The following is a 15,029-nucleotide window of genomic DNA, read 5'->3' on the forward strand; positions in this document are numbered from 1 at the left end:
GTAGTCAACCTGCCACCAGGTTGCTGGCTGGTCACCTCGAGGAATGGTGCCATATCTGGGGCTCAGTGTTGGTTTCTGCTGTTGGCAGATCTGGCAATCAGCAGCAGCTGTAGCCAGGTCAGCCTTGGTGAGTGGAAGCCCATGTTGCTGAGCCCAAGCATAACCTCCATCTCGACCACCATGGCCACTTTGTTCATGTGCCCATTGAGCAATGACAGGGATGGCTGGGGAGAGAGGCTGATTGTCCACAGAACGGGTCATCTTATCTACTTGATTATTGAACTCCTCCTCAGCTGAAGTCACCTTTTGGTGAGCATTTACATGGGACACAAATATCTTCACATCCTTTGCCCATTTGGAGAGATCTATCCACATACTTCTTCCCCAGATGTCTTTCTCACCAATTTTCCAATTGTGATCTTTCCAAGTCCCTGACCATCCAGCCAATCCATTGGCTACAGCCCATGAGTCAGTGTATAATCGTACATCTGGCCATTTCTTCTTGCAAACAAACTGTAATACCATATGTACTGCCCGAAGTTCTGCCCACTGTGAAGATTTCCCTTCACCTGTGTCTTTCAAGGTTGTCCCAGAAAGGGGTTGTAATGCTGCAGCTGTCCACTTCTGGGTGGTGCCTGCATAACGTGCAGAGCCATCAGTAAACCAGGCTCTAGTCTTCTCCTCTTCGGTCAGTTGATCATAGGGAACACCCCATGAGGCTATAGGTGCATGCTTGGCAGCAGATGGCATTGTAACAGGAGTAGAAACCATAGGCATTTGAGCAACTTCTTCATGTAACTTGCTTGTGCCTTCAGGACCTGCTCTGGCCCGATCACGTATATACCACTTCCATTTGATAATAGACTGCTGCTGTGCGTGTCCCACTTTATGACTTGCAGGGTCTGATAGTACCCAGCTCATGATGGGTAGTTCAGGTCGCATAGTGACTTGGTGTCCTATTGTCAGACGTTCAGTTTCCACTAAGGCCCAATAGCAGGCCAAGAGCTGTTTTTCAAAGGGAGAATAGTTGTCTGCAGATGATGGTAGAGCTTTGCTCCAAAATCCCAAAGGCCTTTTCTGTGATTCACCTACAGGGGCCTGCCAGAGGCTCCAAACAGCATCTCTATCAGCCACAGACACCTCAAGTACCATCGGATCTGCTGGGTCATATGGTCCAAGTGGTAGAGCAGCCTGCACAGCAGCCTGGACCTGTTGAAGGGCCTTCTCCTGTTCCAGGCCCCACACAAAGCTAGCAGCTTTCCGAGTCACTTGGTAAATAGGCCTAAGTAACACACCCAAGTGAGGGATGTGTTGTCTCCAGAATCCAAATAGACCCACTAAACGTTGTGCTTCTTTCTTGGTTGTAGGAGGGGCCAGGTGCAATAACTTATCTTTCACCTTAGAAGGAATATCTCTGCATGCCCCACACCACTGGACTCCTAAGAATTTCACTGAGGTAGATGGTCCTTGAATTTTGGTTGGATTTATTTCCCATCCTCTGATACGCATATGTGTTACCAATGAGTCCAAAGTGGTTGCTACTTCCTGCTCACTTGGTCCAATCAGCATAATGTCATCAATATAGTGCACCAATGTGATATTTTGTGGAAGATCCAAACGATCAAGATCCCTTCTAACTAAATTATGACACAGGGCAGGAGAGTTAATATATCCTTGAGGCAAAACTGTGAAGGTATACTGTTGGCCTTGCCAACTGAAAGCAAATTGCTTCTGGTGGTCCTTATGGACAGGTACTGAGAAGAAGGCATTTGCCAGATCAATAGCCGCATACCAGGTGCCAGGAGATGTGTTAATTTGCTCAAGTAAGGAAACTACATCTGGTACAGCAGCTGCAATTGGAGTTACTACCTGATTTAGTTTTCGGTAATCAACTGTCATTCTCCATGATCCATCTGTTTTCTGCACTGGCCAGATAGGAGAGTTAAATGGAGATGTGGTGGGAACCACCACCCCTGCATCTTTCAAGTCCTTGATAGTGGCAGTAATTTCTGCAATTCCTCCAGGAATACGATACTGTTTTTGATTCACTATTTTCTTTGGCAGAGGCAACTCTAAAGGCTTCCATTTGGCCTTTCCAACCATAATAGCCCTCACTCTACAGTTCAGGGAACCAATATGAGAATTCTGCCAATTTCTGAGTATATCTATCCCAATTATACATTCTGGAACTGGGGAAATCACCACAGGATGTGTCCGGGGACCTACTGGACCTACCGTGAGTCGGACATCAGTCAAAACTCCATTAATCACCTGCCCTCCATAAGCCCCTACTTTAACTGGAGGGCCACAATGTTTCTTGGGATCCCCTGGGATCAGTGTCAACTCAGAACCAGTATCCAGCAGACCCCGAAAAGTCTGATTATTTCCTTTTCCCCAGTGTACAGTTACCCTTGTAAAAGGCCGTAGGTCCCTCTGGGGAAGAACTGGAGAAAGGGTAACAGCAAAACCTTTGAGTGTCTTATCAAGATCCTTCCTCAGCGGAACCTGGCCACCCCTTCATTCAAGGGGTTCTGGATCTGCAAACTGTCTCAAGTCTGGAAATTGATTCACTGGCCGAGATTGCTGTTTACCACGATCTAATGTAGCCTTTCTTTCATTTGTTTGAGAATTTTTCTGCTTATACAGATCAAACAAATATGCAGTAGGCTTCCTATGTATTTCATTCCTGGAAACACCATGATTGATTAGCCAGTACCAAAGGTCCAAGCGAGTCATGCCATTATAAATTTCACCTCTCCTGTGCTGACCATTACTGGGTATGTTATTATAAACATTCTTTTGTCTACGCTGTCCATTATAATAACTAGGATCACCTTGTCTCCGGCGATTCAATGCTGCCACCTGGCCCTTGTTACCTCGGGATCCAACTAAACCCAGTGAATTTAATTCATCTAATTGAGCAGAAGCATCTCCAATGCTAAGATCTGGCACAAGGAAAAGGGAAAGAACAAAACCCTTCAAATGTGCTGGTGCCCCTCTCACCAATTTGCGTCTTATAGAGCTGGTGAAAGGCATATCTTCTGGACCTTCCCATTGTGGACAATTATGCTTTACACAATATATCCACTCTAGCATTGCAATTTCCCTAAGTCTTAAAATCCCTTCATCAACACTAAGCCACGGAATATCAGGCATCTCCAAGTCATTTCCAGTAGGCCATCTTTTGATAAACACCTCAGCCAACCATTCAAACAAACTTTTGACACCTTTTTTAACTATGCGAGCTTCCGTATTAAACCTAGAATCTCTACTCAGAGGACCCATGTCAATAAACTCAGCCTGCTCTAGTTTTATGTTCCTTCCACCCTTATCCCACACCCTTAAAATCCATTCCCACACATATTCACCAGGTTTCTGCTTGAATGAATTAGCAAACTCATTAAGCTCCTTAGTAGTGTAGCGAATTTCCTCATGGACTATACTTTCTACCTCCCCTCTAGGAGCCTGTTTTGCTTTGAGTCTGGTTACAGGTCTAGAAGAAACTATTGGTGGGCCGTGAGCAGACTCTGCAAAATTAATTTCCTCATGTGGGGAAGGCATTATTTCAAGAGGTGGGGCTGAGGGTACTACTTCCTCAGGTGGGGCAAACCCTTGAGAATCTGAGGATTCAAAATTCTCAGCTTCAACATGGTCTTCCCACACATCCCCGTCCCATGTTGTAGGATCCCATTCTTTGCCAATTAGGGCCCTTACTTTAACTGTCGACACACTCTGAGGCTGAGACTTGAATTTTCGCTGTAGTTCAGCCAGCCTTACAATGAGAGTTTCTGTTTGATTTTCTGCAACTTGAGCTCTATTGCTACAAGAGAGAAGATTCTCCTCAAGGACACACTTAGCAACTTTTAGATCGTTTACTTGTGTCTGGAGCCTTTCGATTTTATCACACAACTCCTTCCTTTCATTCATCATTTTTTCCACAGATACTAAGAGCAGCCAGCCAGTAAAATCATTTTTCGATTTTTTCCCCATCTTGTAGAAAGCTTTGTGCACTGAATCACCTAATTCATTAAGAAAATCAAGGGCATTAGCTTCTTTAAGTTCGGAATATAGTTTCAACCATGGGTCTTCAAAATTCTCTGAGCTCCCAGGAGGGAGAGAATCTGGAGAGGTTTCAATAGTTGAAAGTGCTGGTGGATCAACAAGCCAATTCCAGAATTTTAAAAGATTCATCCTTGTACTTCTGTTACTCTAGAACCACTCCTGGTACCAATTTGTCTTAGTCAGGGTTTCTATTCCTGCACAAACATCATGACCAAGAAGCAAGTTGGGGAGGAAAGGGTTTATTCGGCTTATACTTCCATGCTGCTGTTCATCACCAAAGGAAGTCAGGACTGGAACTCAAGCAGGTCAGGGAGCAGGAGCTGATGCAGAGGCCACGGAGGGACGTTCTTTACTGGCTTGCCTCACCTGGCTTGCTCAGCCTGCTTTCTTATAGAACCAAGACTACCAGCCCTGAGATAGTCCCACCCACAAGGGGTCTTTCCCCCTTGATCACTAATTGAGAAAATGCCTTACAGTTGGATCTCATGGAGGCATTTCCTCAACTGAAGCTCCTTTCTCTGTGATAACTCCAGCTGTGTCAAGTTGACACAAAACTAGCCAGTACAATTGACCCCTTCAGTCCTGGGCCTTCAATTGCAACTGAGGCTGCACCTTTACCAATGGCCTTCCATGGCCTCTCACAGTGCCGAGCCTCGGCTGCTTTGCGTGACCCCTTCATGCCTTCAAAACCAGTACCACCTGGGTGACCCTTACATATTACCAAGTCCTGCTGCAGCAGGAGTACAACCTTGGCCAGCTCTGGAACACAGCCTCTTTGTGCTTTCAGAAAACACTTCCCAGAAGATGTCACCTCAATGATGCTGGTCTCTTCTTAATCACCGCTAATTTCTTAGCTCCAGCTAACCAGCATCAATAGTCCCAGTAATGCAAAGTTTTTGCTTTGGTAGTTCTGGTATCTTGTTAATCACAGCTGATTCTTCAGCCCCAGCTAACCAGAACTACAGAATCTTCACATTCAAAACAGCAATGGCCCTGAAAAGAGTCTTTAATTTTCCCTCTGAAATTTCACAAACCAGACCTCCATCTTCTGCAGTGTTCTCAACATTATCTTCCAAGCTCCTACACAACATCCGACAGAGCTCTTAACAACGGATGGATCTTCAAGCCCAAAGTTCCAAAGTCCTTCCACAGTCCTCCCCAAAACATGGTCAGATTGTCACAGGAATACCCCACTCCTGGTACCAACTTCTGTATTAGTCAGGGTTCTCTAGAGTCACAGAACTTATGGACAGTCTCTAGATAGTAAAGGAATTTATTGATGACTTACAGTCGGCAGCCCAATTCCTTACAATTGTTCAGTCGCAGCTGTGAATGGAAGTCCAAGGATCTAGCAGTTACTCAGTCTCACACGGCAAGCAGGCGAAGGAGCAAGAGCAAGAGCTAGACTCCCTTCTTCCAATGTCCTTATATTGTCTCCAGCAGAAGGTGTAGCCCAGATTAAAGGTGTGTCCCACCACACCTTTAATCCCAGATGAAAGGCGTAGCCCAGATTAAAGGTGTGTTCCTTAAACTCGGAGATTCAATCTTCTGGAATCCATAGCCACTATGGCTTAAGATCTTCAAACCAAGATCCAGATAAGGATATCCAATCCTCCAGATAAGGGTCACTGGTGAGCCTTCCAATTCCGGATTGTAGTCATTCCAAATATAGTCAAGTTGACAACCAGGAATAACCACTACAGTTACCATCTGGAGTAGAACATAGGCTATCAGCTTGAACTCACCACAATTTGACTTCCAGTCCTTTGTTTCTCTGCTGTCAAACATCCCTTCTCTCAGAACCCTTCTCCAAGTTGAGGCTGGTCCTTGGCATGCATTCATGTTTGAAAATGATGATGATGATGTTTGAGATGACGACAAAGCTTTGAGGGTCAGAAAGCTTCTTTAAAAGAAGCAGAAGATAAATGTTCTCAGAACTAAACAAGTTTAGTGGCTAAAAGACTACATTTAAAGTCACAAGGTTACATTACAGTAGAATTAATTTCCTGCTGGCTTCAGCAACAAGTGGTGATGTTTCACTTTGTCCAGGACAATTGGGAAACAAGCCCAGTATCTGCAGATTGGGAATAAGAAAAAGCCATTGTGTGGTACAAATTAAGACACAACTGTCTGACATAGGCAGACTATTACCATGACGCTTTTGTGGTGGAGAAGGGGAACGGAGCTCAGCTCCAAATATAGTATCATTAGGTTTATGAATTAGCATCAGGGAACATGCTTTCATTACAAAGTCAACAACATTTTATAATGCCATTTGTTACTTTATACCATTTTTATGTCATGAAATAGTACTTTAATATAATTAATACCTAGTAACCCTTACATAAATATAACATTTTTTAGGGCTTCAGATGTCTCTCTAGAAAAATTATAGCTAGTTTTTTCCATTATAAGTCCATTGGTCATATTTAGCATATTCATTCCTTTGATGTTATCAGTATTTTTCACCACCACCAATTTGAGAGGGAAAATAGAGTATAAAATGGTAGGTTTTAATCTGCATTTCCTAGATTATGTTTAAAGTTATCTACCTTATGTGGTTATTAGGTATTTATGTGACTGATCAGAAATGTTCACATCTTTTGGTTTTTGTCCATGAAGAAAGTCATGCTTTTATAAATCATTTTAATATCAAACACATTTATGTTTACCCTCTATCCTGATAGTATTTTTAAATAATTTTTTCTATAAATAATTAGACTCTATGGTACAATATTTTATATATGTTGATAACATTTACAAAGATTTGTGTGTTTGTGCTCCCTTTTTGATTCTGTGTATGTGTCTGTATGTGATTGTGTGCACATGATATGATAGAGGTGTAGGCCTCATGGACCTGTAGTTACAAGTAGGTGTGAGCTGTCTGATGTGTGCTGGGAATTGAACTTGGCTCCCCTAGCAAAGCAGTATGTGATCTTAACCACTGAGCCATCTCAACAGCCCCTTGACCACATGTTTTAAAAATCATTAGCTACCCCCATCACTACCAGCACTAAAATAACAATCAGCTTTAACATTTGCTCCAAGTACTCTTTCACTCTTTATTTGAGCTGTTTCATTATGATTGTTGAGTGGCATTTCACTAATGCCAGTGAATGCTGTGTTTCTTTAGGGAACTGGTCAGCAGATGAACTGGAGGTTTTTCTGTGAAAAGCCCAACCAACCCTCAGATGAATTCAGTGGGAAGAGCTATAGGCCTAGTGATGAGAAATGGTACTGAAAAAGTGTTAACATAAAAACAAAAAAACTAGGCCTTTAGGCCCAGGCTTGAGAATGTGACCTTTGTGACTCAATGCTCTAAGGCATGCTAATCATAAAACAGATACGGATATTCCTCCACCCACCTGCTTCCTGGGTTCGGGGAGTGTTGTTCAAAGAAAGTCACCCTGACCCACCCTGACTGCTCCTGGAACCCACTTTGCAAATGTGCTACTGTTAGAGACTCATAGAAACTGTCTTGACTCCCACTCCCTCAACTCTTAACTGGTATTTTTTGTATTTTCCAACAATGCCCTCCCCACCCCCTTGAGTTGTGCTTTCTTCCTTTAAATACCCCCTCCACCAGCTACTCTGGGCCCACACGGTCCTCTACCCTGCGTGGTGTATGACCGTGGGCCCCAGAGCACTCTTGAAATAAAAGTCCTCTTGTGGTTTGCATCAAGACCGTTTCTCATGAGTGATTTGGGGTGTCGCCTCTTCTGAGTCAGAACATGGGGGAATCCTCACGTTATGAGTCTTTCAGTACCAGACTTTGTGCTCACAATCCCCTTAGACTGTTCTTAAACAATGACAGGGTACACATGGTCTCCTCTCCCTCTCCAGGTTTTGCTCTTCCTACATCTCTAGAACAGGACTGCTCTATCTTGTACAATTTTTGTGAGATCTCACATAACAGAATACATATAGAGTGTTTAGTTCCATGACTAACACTTGACAAGTACACCACAGAGCCTCCATCTTTTGTTAACTTGATGCAATTCCTTTATTCTTTTCTATGTGGTTGTTTAAAAACAAACAAACAAAAAAACCAACCAAACAAAAAAAGCCTACAATCACCAGCCTTCTGGAGGTTTGTCATATACAGAAAAAAATTGATCATTTTATTGAACTATGATAAAATGAAAACATAATTATTATTTCTGGTAATCCTTATGACCCTTTTATAATAAGAAACTTTAAAGAACTGTCTAGGCTACCTACTGAACAACTTACAAAAGCAAGTATCACTATGGTAACATAGATTCTCTCTTGCATGAAGAGGTATAAATATGCAAAGCTATTGAGGAACTTATGTGTAAGGTGGGTGTGTGAAAGTAAATGTGAAGTTGCTCTCCCTGAAAGAGAACAGTGAGGCCGAGGACCTACCACTGCCAAGAACTAGCCTGGGCTTGAAGAAGACTTCTGAGTAAGGGGTGTCTGGCAGGGGCAAAACAAAGGACAAAAACAAGTCAAATCATGGGTTCAAGTTGATGCTCAAGACAGCTTTCCAGATTTCTCCTCTCTCTCTCTCTCTCTCTCTCTCAATCTCTCTCTCTCAATCTCTCTCTCTCTCAACCTCTCTCTCTCTCAATCTCTCTCTCTCAATATCTCTCTCTCTCTCTCTCTCTCTCTCTCTCTCTCTCTCTCTCTCTCTCTCTCTCTCTCTCGCAGCTCTCTGCTGGAGACAGATTTTTTGCAAGTATAAAAACTCTCTGGATAGCTCATCTCTTTAAGATCAATTCACCTTTTATTTACATATCAATTCAGTCATTACCCCAGGTTCCCTTTTGATTATCCCATGAAACAGCAGCCCTTTTGCCCAGCCCCTTGTGGAAGCCCACACCCTGCTGGCTCTGTTCTAGGGGCAGAAACCCTGTCATTCTATCCCTTAAAGGGCCAAGCCAGACTCAGTTGCTGATGGATGAAACACTTCCTTTTTTTGTTTGTTTGTTTTGTTTTGTTTTGTTTTGTTTTGTTTTCGAAGCAGGGTTTGTCTGTATAGCCCTTGCTGTCCTGGAACCCACTCTGTAGACCAGACTGGCCTTGAACTCAGAAATTCACCTGCCTCTGCCTCCCAAGTGCTGGGATCAAAGGTGTGCGCCACCTCTGCCCGGATGGATGGAACACTTCTTGCTCAATAAGATGTTTTATGTTGGATATCATGTGATATGTTTGAATTGTTTTAAAACACACAAAATAATGACAAATTTTTGATTAGGTTGATTTAAATTCTTTCAAAAGATTAAACTGATATTGGAAGTTAAAACATTTATTCTTTCCTGTGTCAAGTTTTGAAGTTTCAAAACAAAAATATCCACTTTCTGATTATCTTGTTTTCAGAATCTAAAAAGTGGAAATGAGAGGCATTTCCTGATTCTTCCTGAAAGACAACTTGTTGCTGAAAGAGTAATAAACTCAATGCTCCAAGGTATGCTAATCATAAAGCAGATAGCGACATTCCTTCCTCCACCCACCCGCTTCCTGGGTTCAAAGAGTGATCATTCAAAGAAAGTCACCCTGACCCACCCTGACCACTACTGGAACCCACTATGCAAAGGTGCTATTGCTAGGGGCTCTTAGATTGTTAGGGGCTCTTAGAAACTGTCTTGAGAGATAACCTGACACTTGTGACTTTGTACTTCCTTGTGACTCTTAACTGGTATTTTTGGTATTTTCCAACAACGCCCTTCCCACCTCCTTGAGTTGTGGTTCCTTCCTTTAAATACCCCCTTACTCAGCTACTCGGGGCGCCACAGTCCTCTACCCCTGCGTGGTGTATTACCGTGGGTCCGAGAGCGCTCTTGAATAAAAATCCTCTTGCAATTTGCAGCAAGACCATTTCTCGTTGGTGATTTTGGGGTGTCGCCTCTCCTGAGTCAGAACGTGGGGGAGTCCTCACGTTGTGGGTGTTTCATTGCCTGGCTTGCCCAGCTTGCCTAAAGCCTCCTGAATCTTTAATATCTCCTTGGCAGTGCATTTTGTCAGCATGCACAGATTGCCCTACTTCATGCCCTTGCCTGGAATGAATGATCCATGAGGGGAAGACATGTGCCTCAGTCCCAGTCATCCATGTACCTAGTGAGGGGCTAGGAACAGCACAGATACTGTGTCCCCTCCATGCAGAGGACCAGGAGAATGAATGGAAATATGCAGCTTCTGGGGATGGCAGGAGGGAGGACCCTCTAGAAAGACCCAGAGACTTAGGATGGGAGGGACTCCCAGAGCTCAATGGGGGTGACCTTAGCCAAAATGCCCAACAGTGGGGAGAGGGAACTCAAAGAGTCCACGTCCAGTAGATAGATAGGGCCCCAAGTGGAGGGACAGGTTTACCAACCCACAGTCAACATTTCTGATCCAGAATTGTTCCTGTCTAAAAGAACTTCAGGGACAAAAATGAAGAAGAGACTGAAGGAAAGGCTGTCCAGTAACCAGCCCAACTTGGGCTCCATCTCAAGGGAGCGGGGGATTGGGGGATTGGGGGTGGGGTGGGAGGGGCACATCAAGGCCTAATACTATTACTAATGCTATGATGTGGTTATAGACAAGAGCCTAGAATGACTGTCCTCTGAGAGGCCCTACCAGCAGCTGACTGAGACAGATGCAGATACTTACACCCAACCATTGGACTGAAGTTGGGAACCCCTCTGGAGGAATTAGGAGAGGGATTAAAGGAGCTGAAGGGGAGGGAGACCCCATAGAAAGATCAGCAGTCTCAATTAACATAATCCCCTGGGAGACTGAGCCAACAACCAGACAGCATAGATGGGCTGGTCCAAGACCCCTGATGTATATAGTAGAGGATTGCCTAATCTGGCCTCAGTGAGAGAAAATGCACCTATTCTTTGAGAGACTTGAGACCCCATGGAAAAGGGATCAGGAGGCACTCTCTCAGAGGCAAGGGGGAGAGGGAATGGGATGAGAAACTGTGGGAGGGGGTGGCCAGGAGAGGGGCAATGGATAGAATATAAATAAATAAAATAATTAAATTTTTTAAAAATGAGATGTCGTCAAACTGAAGGCAGCAGCTTGGAATATTCTGTCTGTGTTGGCCCTCCTAATTATTCTGGTTCTTTTTTACACCAAGGGAAACTGGTAATTTCTCCAGACACAATGTAATTTCTGCAACACAGACTTTTATCAACTCTTCTCTGGAGTTCCCAGGGGAAAGTGTTATTGTATCCTCGCTTTGGTCTCTACTAGAATTTTCTCAGTTAATCAGCAAATCCGTATATAAACATAGGTATTATGATGGCTAGCCTTATGTCAATTTGACACAGATAGTTATCTGGAATGAGGTAACCTCAATTGAAAAAAAAAAAAAAAACCTCCATAAGATACAGCTGTAGGGAATTTTCTTAATTAATGATTTCTGGAGTAAGGCCTACCCTTGCAGTGAGATTTTTTTTGAGAATTCTGGAATTTTTGTCTCCTTAGAAAAATAAAGAAATGTTTAAAGAATGTGCTTTTATTTTAATCTCAGGTATAAGGATGTGGGCTGCTTCAGATTGTCTGCAGCAACTGACTATGATTTGCCTCATGCTCTAGCAGAAGCGGGATTTTGCCAGCTGCAGACCCTCATTTGCTAAAGTCTTGATTGCCAGGATAAGGCGTTCTCAGGAAGTGAGAAATGGTGGGACCTTTAGGAGGCAGGCCTAGAGAAAACAAGTTAGGATATCAGGGAATATACCCTCAAAGGGAGCTTTGGAAACCTCTCTCTCTGCTTCTCAGCCACCCTGAGGTGACTTTACCACATTCTGCCTGTGAGGAAATTCTGTTTCCTCACAGGCAATAGTGGTACACTCAGAACTCTCTGAAACAAATGAGACAAAACATTTCCTGCTGTTTTTAACCTCAGTATTATGTTTTAGAGCCATGAAGCTGACTAACACAATTAGGGCACCACATTCTTCTCTGTTGTCAGGATTTAGAATTAGTTTGTAAGAATTAGTTTGCTTGGCTCACATTAGCTTGCACTACATATAGTCAACGGTGTCACACACAGCATAATTTCTAAAATTACCACAAATATATTATGGTAATTGTGCTTGTTTTTTAGATGTGAAGACCCACCTCCCTAAATTTTCCACCCCTATAGATATTTCTTTGGGACAGCACAGAATAAATGTGATAAGAAGACCCTACACCTAGTAAACAAAAAACTACACCTGCAAAAGACCCCAGCACTTTAATATATTTGACTCTACTGAACATACCACTTAAACTTCTCACTAGGAAAAAGAGCATCAAAGACAATTCAGTGTGAAATTAAAAGGTGACACCATTGTCATCTCAAAGCAAAAGGTCAGTCAGCTTTTACAGGAAACTCAGTAAACAATTTAAGTCTGTGTGTGCCATCTTTCAGAATTGACAGCTGTGCCTCCTGGTGCTTCAGACACATTTTCTCACGGGTCCTTTATTAAAAAGTCCTTCTTCCTTCCAAACCAGGTTCATTTTATGCAACACATTCTATCAGCTAATCCACTGGATAGTTTTACATCCAGTCCTTGGGAATACATACATGACAAATGCAAATATAAATGAGCAATTAGAGAGACGGAAGTCATTAGTGTTTATAAGAGAGTTCTATCATAATTAGACTGCTTGAGTCCCAGTATCAAACAGTGTGGTTTGTATTATTTATTTTTAGTAACAATAAAGCAAACATCTCTTCTGTGCACTCATAGACCTGACTGGTGCCTGAGGTATTTTACACACAGAGATAAGTCCAGGGCAAGAATGGCAGTATACCCTGAATGCTTGGGGCACATGGAGGTTAGATTTTTGTTGTTTATGATTTTTTTTCTTTAAAAAAAAAAAAAAAAAGATCTGTGATTTGGGCTATAAGATGCAGACTTTGAAGAAGTCACGTTTCCCCAACAGTCTTCTTTGGGCCTGAGCCCGAACCTAACTGTGATGGCAAGCATTGCCCAATGCACCAAGGTCTCTCTTGCCTTGTCCAATATTGAGAGTGTCAAACTCTGCTGGCAATGATTCAAACACCCACTAAATCTCTCACTTCAACATTTAAAATCCAGGTAGAAAAACATGGCTCCATTTCTAACCCCATTTCTATTTCATGGATCTCAGGGATCACGTTCAGGTCATCAGCCTTGGCAGCAAACGAACGCCTTTACCCACTGACTTACCTTGCTCGTATCTTTGAGTAGCTAAAATTAGTTTTCAATGAACTAGGTTCTTATTTGATAACACTGAAATGGTTTTTTTTTTTCAAAGAGAAATCTGCTTACAAACATACCTGTCATAGGTTCTTATCAATTAAATTTAAAAAAAAAAAAAGATGGGAAGAAAAGAAAGCCTGTTATAAAGGTCAAGCATGAGCAAGGGTCACAGGAAACACAGTGCGATACTGAAGCACTTAATTGTCATTCCAGGCTCCAAGCAAGATTGCTGAGAGGTGACTAACAGGCAGTGTGGTAGCTCTGCTCCAGGCACAGCAGATCTCCTATCATTATAAGGAAAACTCCCAGCCATAGCCAAGCCCCTGCTTGGCGCTGATGTGGCCAGGGCTCTCTCTCCTAGTTGTTAGCTATTGAGGACACTGCAGGAGGGTAGGGTTTGAAGAGACCTAGATACTGAGGTCATAGAAGAACAATGACATGGCTGATGCTATAAAACTCAAACCATAATCTCAATGAGATGTCACTCAAGTCAGGGGCTTTGGTTCAGCAAACCTTGCCAGAGAAGTTTGTCTAGTAAGCCCGGAAGACACTTTAAAGGGAAAATAGAAAACTCTGGGCTAGTCCCTAGAAAGACTGTGACGATTTTCTATGGAGTTCTTCCTAGCTTCCAACAGTCCAACTGGACTCTGTTTAGATGCTCCCAGGGCTACCACCTGCGATTCCAGAATGTCTGTATGAACTATGTGAGGTAAGATATTCATATTAAGAAGACTTACACACACACACACACACACACACACACAAGCATATACACATAAACACGTGAACAGACCAGTGTTACTTCTTACCTGAAGTTGACATTTGGCAAAGACAGTAGCTGTATCCAACTCAGATGGCTCTCCTATAACGTTGTAAGGGCTCTAATTCACATTTTCTTTGACCCTTCCAGTTCCTGCAGCAATCTATCACTACCAGGGCAGAAAACAAACAAGTTGCAAAAGAAAGTGATCTATCCTAGTAATTATTTGACTAGAAATGTGATCAATATTTTAAGGTCAATTCATGTCTCTGCTGCCTGATGGATAAAGTTCTACTTGAAACCCAAAGGCAGATAGAATTATTTCAAGATAATGATGTGGCAAGCAGTTGGAATTTAATGCATGTTTTGTTTAAATGTGACTGATACTTTTAAAAAAAAAATCAAAGCTAAAATATTGAATTAGAAAAGTGACCCTTACCTCCTCTTCAAACAGACACTTAAGTAAGGCTGTTTTTGAACCCCACATCTCATGTTAAGTGAGAAATTGCCAGAGATTTGACACATAAAATACAAACCTAGTGAAAACTCACAGTCACTATGCTTGCCGAAATTATATTTCACAACTCCTTTTTTCTTCTTTTTAGCTTGTTTGGAGATTTTTTTAAAGTATAGTATCAATAATTTTACTTTGAACTAAAGCATTTATATAATACTATAGATATATAGTCTATAAATATAAAATCTATAATACATATATATATATATATATATATATATATATATCCTTATCTAAACTTAACCAAAAGATGGGAAAACTGAGAAGCCCAAACTGCTTATCTGAGGACTCTAACCTGCCAAGTGTTAAAAGATGAAACCTCAGACAAATGTTACATTCTGCACCCAATGCTCTATCTACTATTTGGTATTTCTCACCTTTGGTCATGTTCCTACATTTTTTGTAGTAAGCTATTTTCTGCATTAAAGATCTAGTCACTACTAGATGAAGGTAAGCAGTGCTTACCATAGATAGCTACACTGTTTGCCAAAGTTCTCATTTAATTCAATTC

At 42.3% G+C, this 15,029-nt stretch overlaps 1 protein-coding gene across 2 annotated transcripts in view; it reads right to left on the reverse strand.

Annotated features, from left to right (window-relative positions):
* The window catches only part of Tm4sf1 (transmembrane 4 superfamily member 1), a 102,126-nt gene extending 87,995 nt beyond the window's left edge, over positions 1 to 14,131 (reverse strand). Inside the window, exon 1 of one of the 2 annotated variants that reach the window (XM_030252445.1) lies at positions 14,051 to 14,131. The gene's annotated coding sequence lies outside the window, so the exon portion shown is untranslated. The remainder of the gene's footprint in view (positions 1 to 14,050) is intronic. The other variant, XM_030252446.1, reaches the window with a different exon arrangement.
* Between the last annotated feature and the right edge of the window lie 898 nt (positions 14,132 to 15,029).

Source organism: Mus musculus, chromosome 3 (assembly GCF_000001635.26).
Source record: "Mus musculus strain C57BL/6J chromosome 3, GRCm38.p6 C57BL/6J".
Lineage (NCBI taxonomy): Eukaryota > Metazoa > Chordata > Mammalia > Rodentia > Muridae > Mus > Mus musculus.